Here is a 13,447-nt window from a genome sequence, read left to right on the forward strand (position 1 = left end):
TGAATCCTTAACTGTGAGTCACTTGTTATCATATCTACATCTTTAAGCCTCTCTCGTAAATCGATTGCAAGGTGCAAAATGCACCTGGGTCCGAATGGGAAAATAAGGACCGCTGGAGGGCGCGGAATTAGCCAGTCAGATTCGAGGATTTATGATTCCGAACCGCTGAGATGCTTAGTGAAAAAAATAAAAAGACTGCAAGCGAGGAAACATTCTTATGATCACATCTGAGATATAACAAAGAGGATCAGAGAAGTTCAGCTGAATAAGTTCATATTAGTACAGTAGTGTTCACAAAATGCACGTAACATAAAGTTGGCTTCCTGAAATATACCGCTTGACCTACCTTTTTATGCTAGATAGTGAGAGTAAATATGGTCAATTAACCAATGAGTCATTTCTACAACAAAATTAAACTTCTTCTAAAGAGTAACCAAACATACCCTGGCACCAGCTTCGAAATTTCTACGCAGCATCTCTACAGACAGCTCATATATAATGTAAAACTAGGAAAATAATTAAAAAGCATTCATGAGTTCACTGAAAAGTCTCACTCAAGAAGCTAAATTAGTGTAGCATTAAAATAGCAGTTTCTGAAGAGAGAGGGAGAGGATTTGAGCACTTACTACTTCAGCTAGAAAGTAGTGATTCTCAAAATAACAACAGAACGAGACAGAGATAATTAAAGGTCAACCATTTTCCTCTAAGGGCTACAATCTATATGAAATCTGCCCGGCTTCAGCCAACTCTATTCTATAAGATTTGTAGCCTGTGTAATATACACAAATGCAAACTGGGGCTATCACCGTTTTTCAGCTTGCTAAAGTAAATCTTTTGGAACACAGCACGGGTAGGAATGCACCAATTGACATGCTTCACAAGAACGAATGCTTTTAAATTCATAAAACGTTTTAAATTCAGCTAAGAGACTGCAAGCGAGGAAACATTCTTATGACCACATCTGAGATATAACAAAGAAGATCAGGGAAGTTCAGCTGAATAAGTTCATACTAGTACAGTAGTGTTCACAAAATGCAAGTAACATGAGGTTGGTTTCCTGAAATATACCATTTGACCTACCTTTTTATGCCAGATAGTGAGAGTAAATATGGTCGATTAACCAATTAGCAATTTCTATAACAAATTAAACTTTTTCTAAAGAGCAACCACACATACCCTGGCATCAGCTTCGAAATTTGTATGCAGCATCTCTAGAGACAGCTCCTTTAGAACGCCCAACTAAAATAATTAAAAAGTATCCATGAGTTCACTGAAAAGTCGCACTCAAGAAGCTAAATTAGTGTAGCATTAAAATGGCAATTTCTGAGGAGAGAGGAAGAGGATTTGAGCACTTACTTCTTCAGCTAGAAAGTAGTGATTCTCAAAATAACAACAGAACGAGACAGAGATAATTGAAGGTCAACCATTTTCCTCTAAGGGCTACAATCTATATGAAATCTGCCCCGGCTTCAGCCAACTCTATTCTATAAGGTTTGTAGCCAAACATCTCTCAGAGTTGTATTTTAAGAAAAGTCACCCGCTAGTCTGCATTTACGCTGCTGAGTGTAAAGAGGTACTCCTTACGAAACAAAACGAGCGAGGACCCTCAGCCAAGGCTTCTAGGCTGGTGAATAACAATATTTTTTTCTTTTCTGAAACTTAACAAAATGCTTGCAAAAAGAACCCGAAACATGTTGAACATTTCTTTGGCAGTTTGTGTTTCATGATAGTTTTCTTTGTTTTGAAGTGGGTTTTTCTTTTCGGAATGATAAAATTTGCTATCCTTGATAACCTTCGTTGTCTGAATCCATAACTGTGAGTCACTTGTTACCATATCTACATCTTTAAGCCTCTCTCGTAAATCGATTACAAGGTGCAAAATGCACCTGGGTCCGAATGGGAAAATAAGGACCACTGGAGGGCGCGGAATTAGCATATCAGATTCGAGGATTTAGGATTCCGAACCGCTGAGATGCTTAATGAAAAAAAGAATATACACAAATGCAAACTGGGGCTATCACCGTTTTTCAGCTTGCTAAAGTAAATCTTTTGGAACACAGCACGGGTAGGAATGCACCACTTGACATGCTTCACAAGAACGAATGCTTTTAAATTCATAAAGCGTTTTAAATTCAGCTAAAAGACTGAAGACGAGGAAACATTCTTATGATCACATCTGAGATATAACAAAAAAAGATCAAGGAAGTTCAGCTGAATAAGTTCATACTAGTACAGTAGAGTTCACAAAATGCACGTAACATGAAGTTGGTTTCCTGAAATATACCATTTGACCTACCTTTTTATGCTAGATAGTGAGAGTAAATATGGTCAATTAACCAATTAGCAATTTCTATAACAAATTAAACTTTTTCTTAAGAGCAACCACACATACCCTGGCATCAGCTTCGAAATTTGTATGCAGCATCTCTTGAGACAGCTCCTTTAGAACGCCCAACTAAAATAATTAAAAAGTATTCATGAGTTCACTGAAAAGTCGCACTCAAGAAGCTAAATTAGTGTAGCATAAAAATGGCAATTTCTGAAGAGAGAGGGAGAGGGAGAGGATTTGAGCACTTACTTCTTCAGCTAGAAAGTAGTGATTCTCAAAATAACAACAGAACGAGACAGAGATAATTGAAGGTCAACCATTTTCCTCTAAGGGCTACAATCTATATGAAATCTGCCCCGGCTTCAGCCAACTCTATTCTATAAGGTTTGTAGCCAGACATCTCTCAGAGTTGTATTTTAAAAAAAGTCACCCGCTAGTCTGCATTTACGCTGCTGAGTGGAAAGAGGTACTCCTTACGAAACAAAACGAGCGAGGACCCTCAGCCAAGGCTTCTCTTCAGTTAATCGAATCGAAACCAGTTAATAAAACCCCACTCAGTTAAGCAATCGAAACCTTGACAAAACTCCACTCACGAAGACAAGTGAGGAGTTTCGCCACATACAACAGTCCACCAACTAGTACACTGCGTGTATAAATACTACTGCGTGGGTAGAAGCGCCGCATATGAAACAACGCTGTGACCCTCATGACACGGCTGCTGTCTAAGCAACATTATCCAGAATTCAAGACACTTAGTGTGTAGCATCCAATTAACATATGCTTAGCAGAAGTGAAATAGCATTCACAGTAAAGATGATAAAATCTACAACGAGTTCTATACTTGGCAAAACAATTATAATTAGACCCATGGATGGCATAACACAAAGACCTTATTGATGAGGCTTTTACATATCTCTTTTGAGGCCAACTACAAATGATAATCTGAACTCATGAGAATGACATCTTCGTGAATTAAACATTGCATTCATCTGAACAGCAACTGAACTATTATTTATCTTGAAGAGAGATAGCACAATTAGAATTAAAATTTGGGAATCCAACTATCGCCAGTTTTTCATTTCCGGTCCGTTTAGAGTACACTATTTGGCGGTTAAAATTCTTAAATAAAAACTAAATAAACTAAGTAATACTCGATTCCAAACAAAACGGACCCACCTTTTAAGCGACAAATCAGTTTTAAAGTCAACGATAGGTGATTCCCAAATTTTAAACATGATACCAATTATGGCTGGAAATGTAGACTACTTTTTGCTATGGTAAATGTAAGAGTTCGTTTCCTAAGACGTTTTCCTAAGACACAAGACGTTCCTCCGTTTTGCGCTTTTAAACAAATTAAGCCCTTTCTTGAATAAAGCTTCCGTCTTGAAATATTTTCTAGCCAGGTTTGCCTTGCTTTCCATCCCAGTCTCCTAGTAGCTCGCAAGCATATCATCTTATGACTGGGGTGGCACTATAACGTTACGAGAGAAACATCGAGAAGGAAATGGACAGAGCTCGCAATTTCTTGCAACGTTTTACTCAATAGCAAATCAAAACTTTGAATGGCCATAAAAAACCTTTCAAGATCGTTCTTCAGCTTATGTTCGATGGAGATACACTTTTAGGAGGTTGCAAATTTATATGAAAAGTACAGAAATTAAATTATACTCAATTCGGAAAAACTAATTTAAATTATGGCTGGAAAATAAAAAGTGAACCTGGAGCAGCATTGAAACAATAAATATCATTTTAGATGAATTTTTTTTCCATTACCATGCAATTATCACAGTGGCAGTAAAGTCTCTTTTTCATTTCCGGTCCGATTGGAGTACACTATTTGGTGCTTAAAACATTTAAATGAAAACTAAATAAACTAAGTAATACTCAATTCGGAAAAAAATGGACATCTTTCTTTTGGAGCAACTAAATTAGCTTTAGAGTTAACGATAGTTCGATTCCCAAATTTTATACGTAATACCAACTTCAGCTGGAAAATGAAAGCTTACCTTAAAGTTGATTTCACAATGATAAATACGAGCGTTCATTTCCTCAAAGTATTCTTAAATAGAGATATTTGCTAAAAAACCCTCCTCCTTTTAAAAATTTCAATACATCGCCACGCAATTTTCTGAACGTAAATTTTAGAAAATTACGATTCATATATGGTGAATCTGTTACTCACCACTCATAAACGCAAGAAATTCATAACTTTTAAGCTTCTAAAGAAATTAAGACCTTTCCCGTCTCGCACTTTTTTTCTGGCCAGGTTTCCAAAGCTTTCTATTCAGGTTTCCTAGTAGCTCACAAGCATATCATCTAATGACTGGGGTGGCACTAAAACGCGTCGAAAGGAATACGAGAAAGAAATAGAAAGAGCTCGCAACTTCTTGCAACGTTCTACTCAACAGAAAAAAAATTATTTGACTTTCAAACTCTGACTTACCCTATACCATTCATGCTTCCATCGTATCCATTCTCCTATGATGACAATAGCTCCGTTCTGTATGAGCAACCTGACAATATTAGTGTGACCCTTCCTTGCAGCTTCAGTAAGTGGAGTGTGCCCGAAAATCTAGGAAAGGAAAAAATACAATAAGAAGGTACAGTAATACATAAAGCCCACTTTCTCTTCTAGAATGACTAACGTAACGATATGTGGTCTAATCTGTTTTAGAGATGATTACATCCTACAGGTTTTTTTAGAATAAGGTCGGAAGGAATATTATCTTGTGCAACAGTTCACCAAATCATATGAATTTATAATAATGGTTAGAAGGGGCACAAAGAATGGAGCAACACGATGAACCCCCTCACCATTGACACAACTTCTGTCCGGCTTACCCGAGCTGCAAGTTTTAAACCTTTATAGATCGTTCTTCAGTTCCGGTTCAATCGAGATAGTCTGACTTAACATATACGATTTATGCTTCCAGCGTACCCTTCTGTTGTTGACATCAGCTCCGTACTGTATGAGCAATCTGGCAATATCAGTGTGACCCTTGCTTGCAGCTTCAGTAAGTGGAGTGCACCCGGAAATCTAGGAAAGAAAAAAACACAATAAGAAGGTACAGTAATACATAAAGCCCACTTTCTCTTCTGTAATGACTAACGTAACCATATGTGGTCTAATCTGTTTTAGAGATGATTACATCCTGCAGGTTTTTTTAGAATAAGGTCGGAAGGAGTATTACCTTGTGCAACAGTTCACCAAATCATATGAATTTATAATAATGGTTAGAAGGGGCACAAAGAATGGAGCAACACGATGAACCCCCTCACCATTGACACGACTTCTGTCCAGTTTACCCGAGCCGTAACTTTTAAACTTTTATAGATAGTTCTTCAGTTCCGGTTCAATCGAGATACTCTGACTTAACATATACGATTTATGCTTCCAACGTACCCCTTCTTTGTTGACATCAGCTCCGTTCTGTAAGAGCAACCTGGCAATATCAGTGTGACCATTCCTTACAGCTTCAAGAAGTGGAGTGTCCTTCCAAATCTAGGAAAGGAAAAAAACACAATGAGAAGGTACAGTAATACATAAAGCCCACTTTCTCTTCTGTAATGACTAACGTAACGACATGTGGTCTAATCTGCTTTAGAGATGATTACATCCTACAGGTTTTTTTTAGAATAAGGTCAGAAGGAGTATTACCTTGTGCAACAGTTCACCAAATCATATGAATTTATAATAATGGTTAGAAGGGGCACAAAGAATGGAGCAACACGATGAACCCCCTCACCATTGACACGACTTCTGTTCGGCTTACCCGAGCCGCAAGTTTTAAACCTTTATAGATCGTTCTTCAGTTCCGGTTCAATCGAGATAGTCTGACTTAACATATACGATTTATGCTTCCAACGTACCCTTCCTTTGTTGACATCAGCTCCGTACTGTATGAGCAATCTGGCAATATCAGTGTGACCATTAGTTAGAGCTTCAGTAAGTGGAGTGCACCCGGAACTCTAAGAAAGAAAAAAACACAATAAGAAGGTACAGTAATACATAAAGCCCACTTTCTCTTCTGTAATGACTAACGCAACGATATGCGGACTAATCTGTTTTAGAGATGATTACATCCTACAGGTTTTTTTTAGAATAAGGTCGGAAGGAGTATTACCTTGTGCAACAGTTCACCAAATCATATGAATCTATAATAATGGTTAGAAGGGGCACAAAGTATGGAGCGACACGATGAACCCCCTCACCATTGACACAACTTCTGTCCAGCTTACCCGAGCCGTAAGTTTTTAAACCTTTATAGATGGTTCTTCAGTTCCGATTCAATCGAGAATACTCTGACTTAACATATACGATTTATGCTTCCAACGTACCCCTCTTTTGTTGACATCAGCTCCGTTCTGTATAAGTAACCTGACAATATCAGTGTGACCATTACTTACAGCTTCAATAAGTGGAGTGCACCTGGAAATCTAGGAAAGAAAAAAACACAATAAGAAGGTACAGTAATACATAAAGCCCACTTTCTCTTCTGTAATGACTAACGTAACCATGTGTGGTCTACTCTGTTTTAGAGATGATTACATCCTACAGGTTTTTTTAGAATAAGTTCGGAAGGAATATTACCTTGTGCAACAGTTCACCAAATCATATGAATTTATAATAATGTTTGGAAGGGGCACAAAGAATGGAGCAACACGATGAACCCCCTCACCATTGACACAACTTCTGTCCGGCTTACCCGAGCTGCAAGTTTTAAACCTTTATAGATCGTTCTTCAGTTCCGGTTCAATCGAGATAGTCTGACTGAACATATACGATTTATGCTTCCAACGTACCCTTCCTTTGTTGACTTTAGCTCCGTACTGTATGAGCAATCTGGCAATATCAGTGTGACCCTTGCTTGCAGCTTTAGTAAGTGGAGTGTGCCCGAAAATCTAGGAAAGGAAAAAATACAATAAGAAGGTACAGTAATACATAAAGCCCACTTTCTCTTCTGTAATGACTAACGTAACCATATGTGGTCTAATCTGTTTTAGAGATGATTACATCCTGCAGGTTTTTTTAGAATAAGGTCGGAAGGAGTATTACCTTGTGCAACAGTTCACCAAATCATATGAATTTATAATAATGGTTGGAAGGGGCACAAAGAATGGAGCAACACGATGAACCCCCTCACCATTGACAAGACTTCTGTCCAGCTTACCCGAGCCGTAAGATTTTAAACTTTTATAGATGGTTCTTCAGTTCCGGTTCAATCGAGAATACTCTGACTTAACATATACGATTTATGCTTCCAACGTACCCCTCTTTTGTTGACATCAGCTCCGTTCTGCATAAGCAACCTGACAATATCAGTGTGACCATTCCTTACAGCTTCAGTAAGGGGAGTGTGGTTGCCAGACTAAGAAAAAAAAACACAATAAGAAGGTACAGTAATACATAGAGCCCACTTTCTCTTCTGGAGCAACACGATGAACCCCCTCACCATTGACACGACTTCTATCCGGCTTACCCGAGCTGCAAGTTTTAAACCTTTATAGATCGTTCTTCAGTTCCGGTTCAATAGAGATAGTCTGACTGAACATATACGATTTATGCTTCCAACGTACCCTTCCTTTGTTGACATCAGCTCCGTACTGTATGAGCAACCTGGCAATATCAGTGTGACCATTACTTACAGCTTCAATAAGTGGAGTGCTCATCCAATTCTAGGAAAGGAAAAAAACACAATGAGAAGGTACAGTAATACATAAAGCCCACTTTCTCTTCTGGAATGACTAACGTAACCATATGTGGTCTAATCTGTTTTAGAGATGATTACATCCTGCAGGTTTTTTTAGAATAAGGTCGGAAGGAGTATTACCTTGTGCAACAGTTCACCACATCATATGAATTTATAATAATGGTTAGAAGGGGCACAAAGAATGGAGCAACACGATGAACCCCCTCACCATTGACACGACTTCTGTCCAGTTTACCCGAGCCGTAACTTTTAAACTTTTATAGATAGTTCTTCAGTTCCGGTTCAATCGAGATAGTCTGACTGAACATATACGATTTATGCTTCCAACGTACCCTTCCTTTGTTGACATCAGCTCCGTACTGTATGAGCAACCTGGCAATATCAGTGTGACCATTACTTACAGCTTCAATAAGTGGAGTGCCCATCCAATTCTAGGAAAGGAAAAAAACACAATGAGAAGGTACAGTAATACATAAAGCCCACTTTCTCTTCTGGAATGACTAACGTAACCATATGTGGTCTAATCTGTTTTAGAGATGATTACATCCTGCAGGTTTTTTTAGAATAAGGTTGGAAGGAGTATTACCTTGTGCAACAGTTCACCGAATCATATGAATTTATAATAATGGTTAGAAGGGGCACAAAGAATGGAGCAACACGATGAACCCCCTCACCATTGACACGACTTCTGTCCAGTTTACCTGAGCCGTAAGTTTTAAACTTTTATAGATGGTTTTTTAGTTCCCGTTTTTTCACTTTTTGAAGGTAGCAAATTTAAATGAAAACTAAATAAATTAAATTATACTGGATTCGAGAAACCCGATTTAAATCATGGCTGGACAATAAAAAGTGAACCTGGAGCAGCTTTTCAACAGTAAATATCATTTTAAATATAAATGTTTCCTTCCTAAAAGTATTGTTCAAATTTGGGAATCGAATTATCGCCAGTTTTTTTTTTCCCGGTTCGATTGGAGTACACTATTTGGCGGTTAAGATATTTAAATAAAAACTAAATAAACTAAGTAATACTCGATTCCGAACAAAACGAACTTCCTACTTTTTGAGCAACAAAATTTGCTTTAAATGGTTAAGAATATATGAAAGTCTTCTCATTTATATCTATTATCATTTATATATATTATATTTATCATACCATTTATTCATCACTTCACGGGTTTATTTAGAACCAACTTCATGACCAGCTCCCAATTGGCTTGTTAACTCAGTTGGTAGAGCGCTACACCGGTATCGCAGAGGTCATGGGTTTAAATCCCGTACAGGTCTGAATTTTTTTCAGGCCTTATTTTCACTACTGCCTAAGTAGTGCACATTACTGCGAGGATCACTTTCATTCACAAAATTAGCTTTAGAGTTAACGATAGGTCGATTCCCAAATTTTAAACATGATACGAATCATGGTTGGAAAATGACACCTGAATGTAGGTTACTTTTTGCTGTGGTAGAAGTAACTGTTCGTGTCCTAAAATTATTGTTAAATAAAAAAATTTGTTAAAAAACGCCTCCTACGTGTAAAAAAATCTTGGTATGTCACTACGCAATTTTCTGGTTGTTAAGTCTAGTAAATTACGATTCAAGCATGGTGAATCTGTAAACGTGCGTCTAATAAACGCAAGACGTTCCTCCGTTTTGCGATTTTAAACAAATTAAGCCCTATCTTGAATAAAGCTTCCGTCTTGAAATATTTTCTAGCCAGGTTTGCCTTGCTTTCCATCCCAGTCTCCTAGTAGCTCGCAAACATATCATCTTATGACTGGGGTGGCACTATAACGTTACGAGAGAAACATTGAGAAGGAAATGGACAGAGCTCGCAATTTCTTGCAACGTTTTACTCAATAGCAAATCAAAACTTTGAATGGCCATAAAGAACCTTTCAAGATCGCTTTTCAGCTTATATTCGATGGAAATACACTTTTAGGAGGTTGCAAATTTATATGAAAAGTACAGAAATTAAATTATACTCGATTCGGAAACCCTGATTTAAATTATGGCTGGAAAATAAAAAGTGAACCTGGAGCAGCATTTAAACAGTAAATATAATTTTAAATAGAAGTGTTTCCTTCTCAAGAGCACTGTTAAATAGAGGAATTGTTTTAAAATCCTTCTCCTTTTAAAAATGTTCAACACATCACCACTCAATTATCTGGCAGTAAAGTCTAGTAAACAACGATGTAATAAGGGTGAGTCTCTCCCACGCATCCGCAAAAATCAAGGCGTTTACAAGTTTTGCACTTCTTAACAAATTTACCCCTTTTTCGAATAAAACTATGTAGCATTGAAAGATTTTCTGACCAGGTTTGCCTTGCTTTTTATCCATGGCCTCTGTCGATGCAAAGTTCCCTTCCAGTTTAAGCGCGACTTTTTCATTTCCGGTCCGATTAGAGTACACTATTTGGTGCTTAAAACATTTAAGTGAAAACTTAATGTACTAAGTAATGCTCGATTCGGAAAAAAAAATGGACATCTTACTTTTTGAGCAACAAAATTGGCTTTGGAGTTAACGATACTTCGATTCCCAAATTTTAAACGGAATGCAACCTACGGCTAGAAAATGAAAACTTAGCTTAAAGTAGTTTTTGCAACGATAAATACAAGTGTTTATTTCCTTAAAGTACTGTTAAATAGAGATATTTGCTAAAAGACCCTCCTTCTTCAATACTTCGCCACGCAATTTTCTGGACGTAAATTCTAGTAAAATAACAATTCAAATATGGTGAATCTGTTACGCAGCACTCATAAACGCAAGACATTCATAACTTTTAAGCTTCTAAAGTAATCAAGCCCTTTCTTGAATAAGGCTTCCGTCTCGAAAGATTTTCTGGCCAGGTTTGCCTTCCTTTCTATCCAAAATTAAAACTATGTAAACTAAAAAATACTCGTTTCGGATATTATGGGCATCAAACTTTTCAAGCGACAAAATTAGCCTCGGAATCAACGATAGTAGGTCATGGGTTCAAATCCCGCAGAAGCCTGAATTCTTTCGAAGCCTTATTTTCACTACTGTTCACGTAGTGTTCATTACTGTAAAGATAGCTTTCATATTCACGATAGTTTGATTATTAAACGTGATAAGAATTCAAGATGGCAGAAAAATGATAACTGAACTTGGAGCAGCTTTTCAAAATTAGATATCATTTTAATCACAAGTCTTCGTTTCCTAAAAGTTTTGTGGAGTAGAAGAGTTCGTTTCAAAATCCTTCCCCTTTCATAAATTTTCAACACATTACCACGCAATTATCTGGCCGTAAAGACCAGTAAACAACGATTTAATCATGATGTATCTGTTTTACGCACACGACTGAAAAATCACGGAATTCACATGTTTTCCACATCTTAACAAATTTAGCCCTCCCTTGAATAAGACAATGCTCTTCAAAGATTTTCTGACCATGTTTGCCTTTCTTTTGATTCATGGCTTCTGCCGATGAACCTTTTCAGTCCAGATAAACCTCGACATTTTTATTTCCGGTCTAATATGCGCACACTATTTAGCGTACAAAATATTTAAATGAAAATTAAATAATCTTAGTGATACTCGATTGAGAAAAAAAAACAGACAAGTTACTTTTCAAGCGACAAAATTAGCTTTAGAGTTAAAGATAGTTTGATTCCCAAATTTTAAACGTGAAACGAATTAGGGCTGAAGAATGAAAACTTAACTTAGAGTAGGTTTGCAATGCTAAATATGTGCTCATTTCCTAAAGCTATTGTTAAGAAGAGAAATTTGTTACGAAATCCTTCACCTTTTAAAAGAATGTCAAGAAATCGCCACGCAGTTTTCTGGCCGCAGTCTAGTACACAACGATTCAAGCATAGTGAATCTAGTGCGCGCTTCTCATAAACGCATAACATTAATGTTTTCAACCCCTAAAGAAATTCAGCCCTTTTCTGAATGAAGCATGGTCTCAAAATATTTTCTGGCCAGGTTTGCCCTGCTTTCTACCCAAGCTTCCTAATAGCTCGCAAGCATATCATTTTATGACCGGGATGGTACTGTAACGTTACCAAAGAAAAAAACCAGAAACAAATTCAAAGAGCTTGCAATTTCTTGCAACGTTTTGCTTAACAGGAAAAAAATATGAACAGCCATAAAATATTCGACTTTCAAACTCTGACTAAACTCCTCATAACATATCCCATTTATACTTCTAACTTACCCATCTTTCCTCGTTGAAAAAAGCTCTGCAAATGTAGAGTACAGTAATATATACACCGCATTTTCTCTTCTATAATGACCACCCTAAGGATACATGCTTAAATCTGCTTTTAAGACTACTACTTTCTGCTACAAATTTAATGAAATTTAAACTCTTACTCTCAGACTCTGACTTTACTCTTTATAACATATACAATTTATCCTTATAACGTACGCATCCTTCCTTGTTGACATCAGCTCCGTTCTCTATGAGCAACCTTACAATATCAGTGTGACCATTTGTTGCAGCCTGAGAGAGTGGAGTGTCCTTCAAAACATACAAAAGAAAAACAATGAGAAAGTATAGTAATATATAAACCGCATTTTCTCTTCTTTAATGACCACCCTAAGGATATATGGTTGAATCTGCTCTAAAGACGGCTACATTCTGCTACAAATTTAAATGAAATTTAAACTCTTACTCTCAGACTCTGACTTAACTCTATATAACATATACCATTTATCCTTCTAACGTACCCCTCTTCCTTCGTTGACATCAGCTCCGTTCTCTATGAGCAACCTTACAATATCAGTGCGACCATTACTTGCAGCCTTACCGAGTGGAGTGTACTTCAAAATATAGAAAAGAAAAACAATGAGAAAGTATAGTAATATATAAACCGCATTTTCTCTTTTTTAATGACCACCCTAAGGATATATGGTTGAATCTGCTTTAAACACGACTACATTCTGCTACAAATTTAAATGAAATTTAAACTCTTACTCTCAGACTCTGACTTAACTCTATATAACATATACAATTTATCCTTCTAACGTACCCCTCTTCCTTCGTTGACATCAGCTCCACTCTCTATGAGCAACCTTACAATATCAGTGTGACCATTACTTGCAGCCTCACAGAGTGGAGTGTCCTAAATATAGAAAAGAAAAATATGAGAAAGTATAGTAATACATAAACCGCATTTTCTTTTCTATAATGACCACCCTAAGGATATATGGTTGAATCTGCTCTAAAGACGGCTACATTCTGCTACAAATTTAAATGAAATTTAAACTCTTACTCTCAGACTCTGACTTTACTCTTTATAACATGTACAATTTATCCTTCTAACGTACCCGTTCTCCCTTATTGACATCAGCTCCGTTCTCTATGAGCAACCTTACAATATCAGTGCGACCATTACTTGCAGCCTTACCGAGTGGAGTGTACTTCAAAATATAGAAAAGAAAAAC

General features: G+C 37.0%; 1 long non-coding RNA gene across 1 annotated transcript; it reads right to left on the reverse strand.

Annotated features, from left to right (window-relative positions):
* Nucleotides 1-443: 443 nt before the first annotated feature.
* On the reverse strand, nucleotides 444-2,454 carry LOC149041099 (uncharacterized). Its single transcript, XR_016189122.1, has 3 exons — nucleotides 2,393-2,454; nucleotides 1,177-1,239; nucleotides 444-506 (listed from the first exon to the last, which is right to left on the reverse strand). It is a non-coding gene; the product is annotated as an uncharacterized LOC149041099 (long non-coding RNA).
* Nucleotides 2,455-13,447: the final 10,993 nt, after the last annotated feature.

This window comes from Pocillopora damicornis, chromosome 8, assembly GCF_964200805.1.
Source record: "Pocillopora damicornis chromosome 8, jaPocDami1.2, whole genome shotgun sequence".
Classification (NCBI taxonomy): Eukaryota; Metazoa; Cnidaria; class Anthozoa; order Scleractinia; family Pocilloporidae; genus Pocillopora; species Pocillopora damicornis.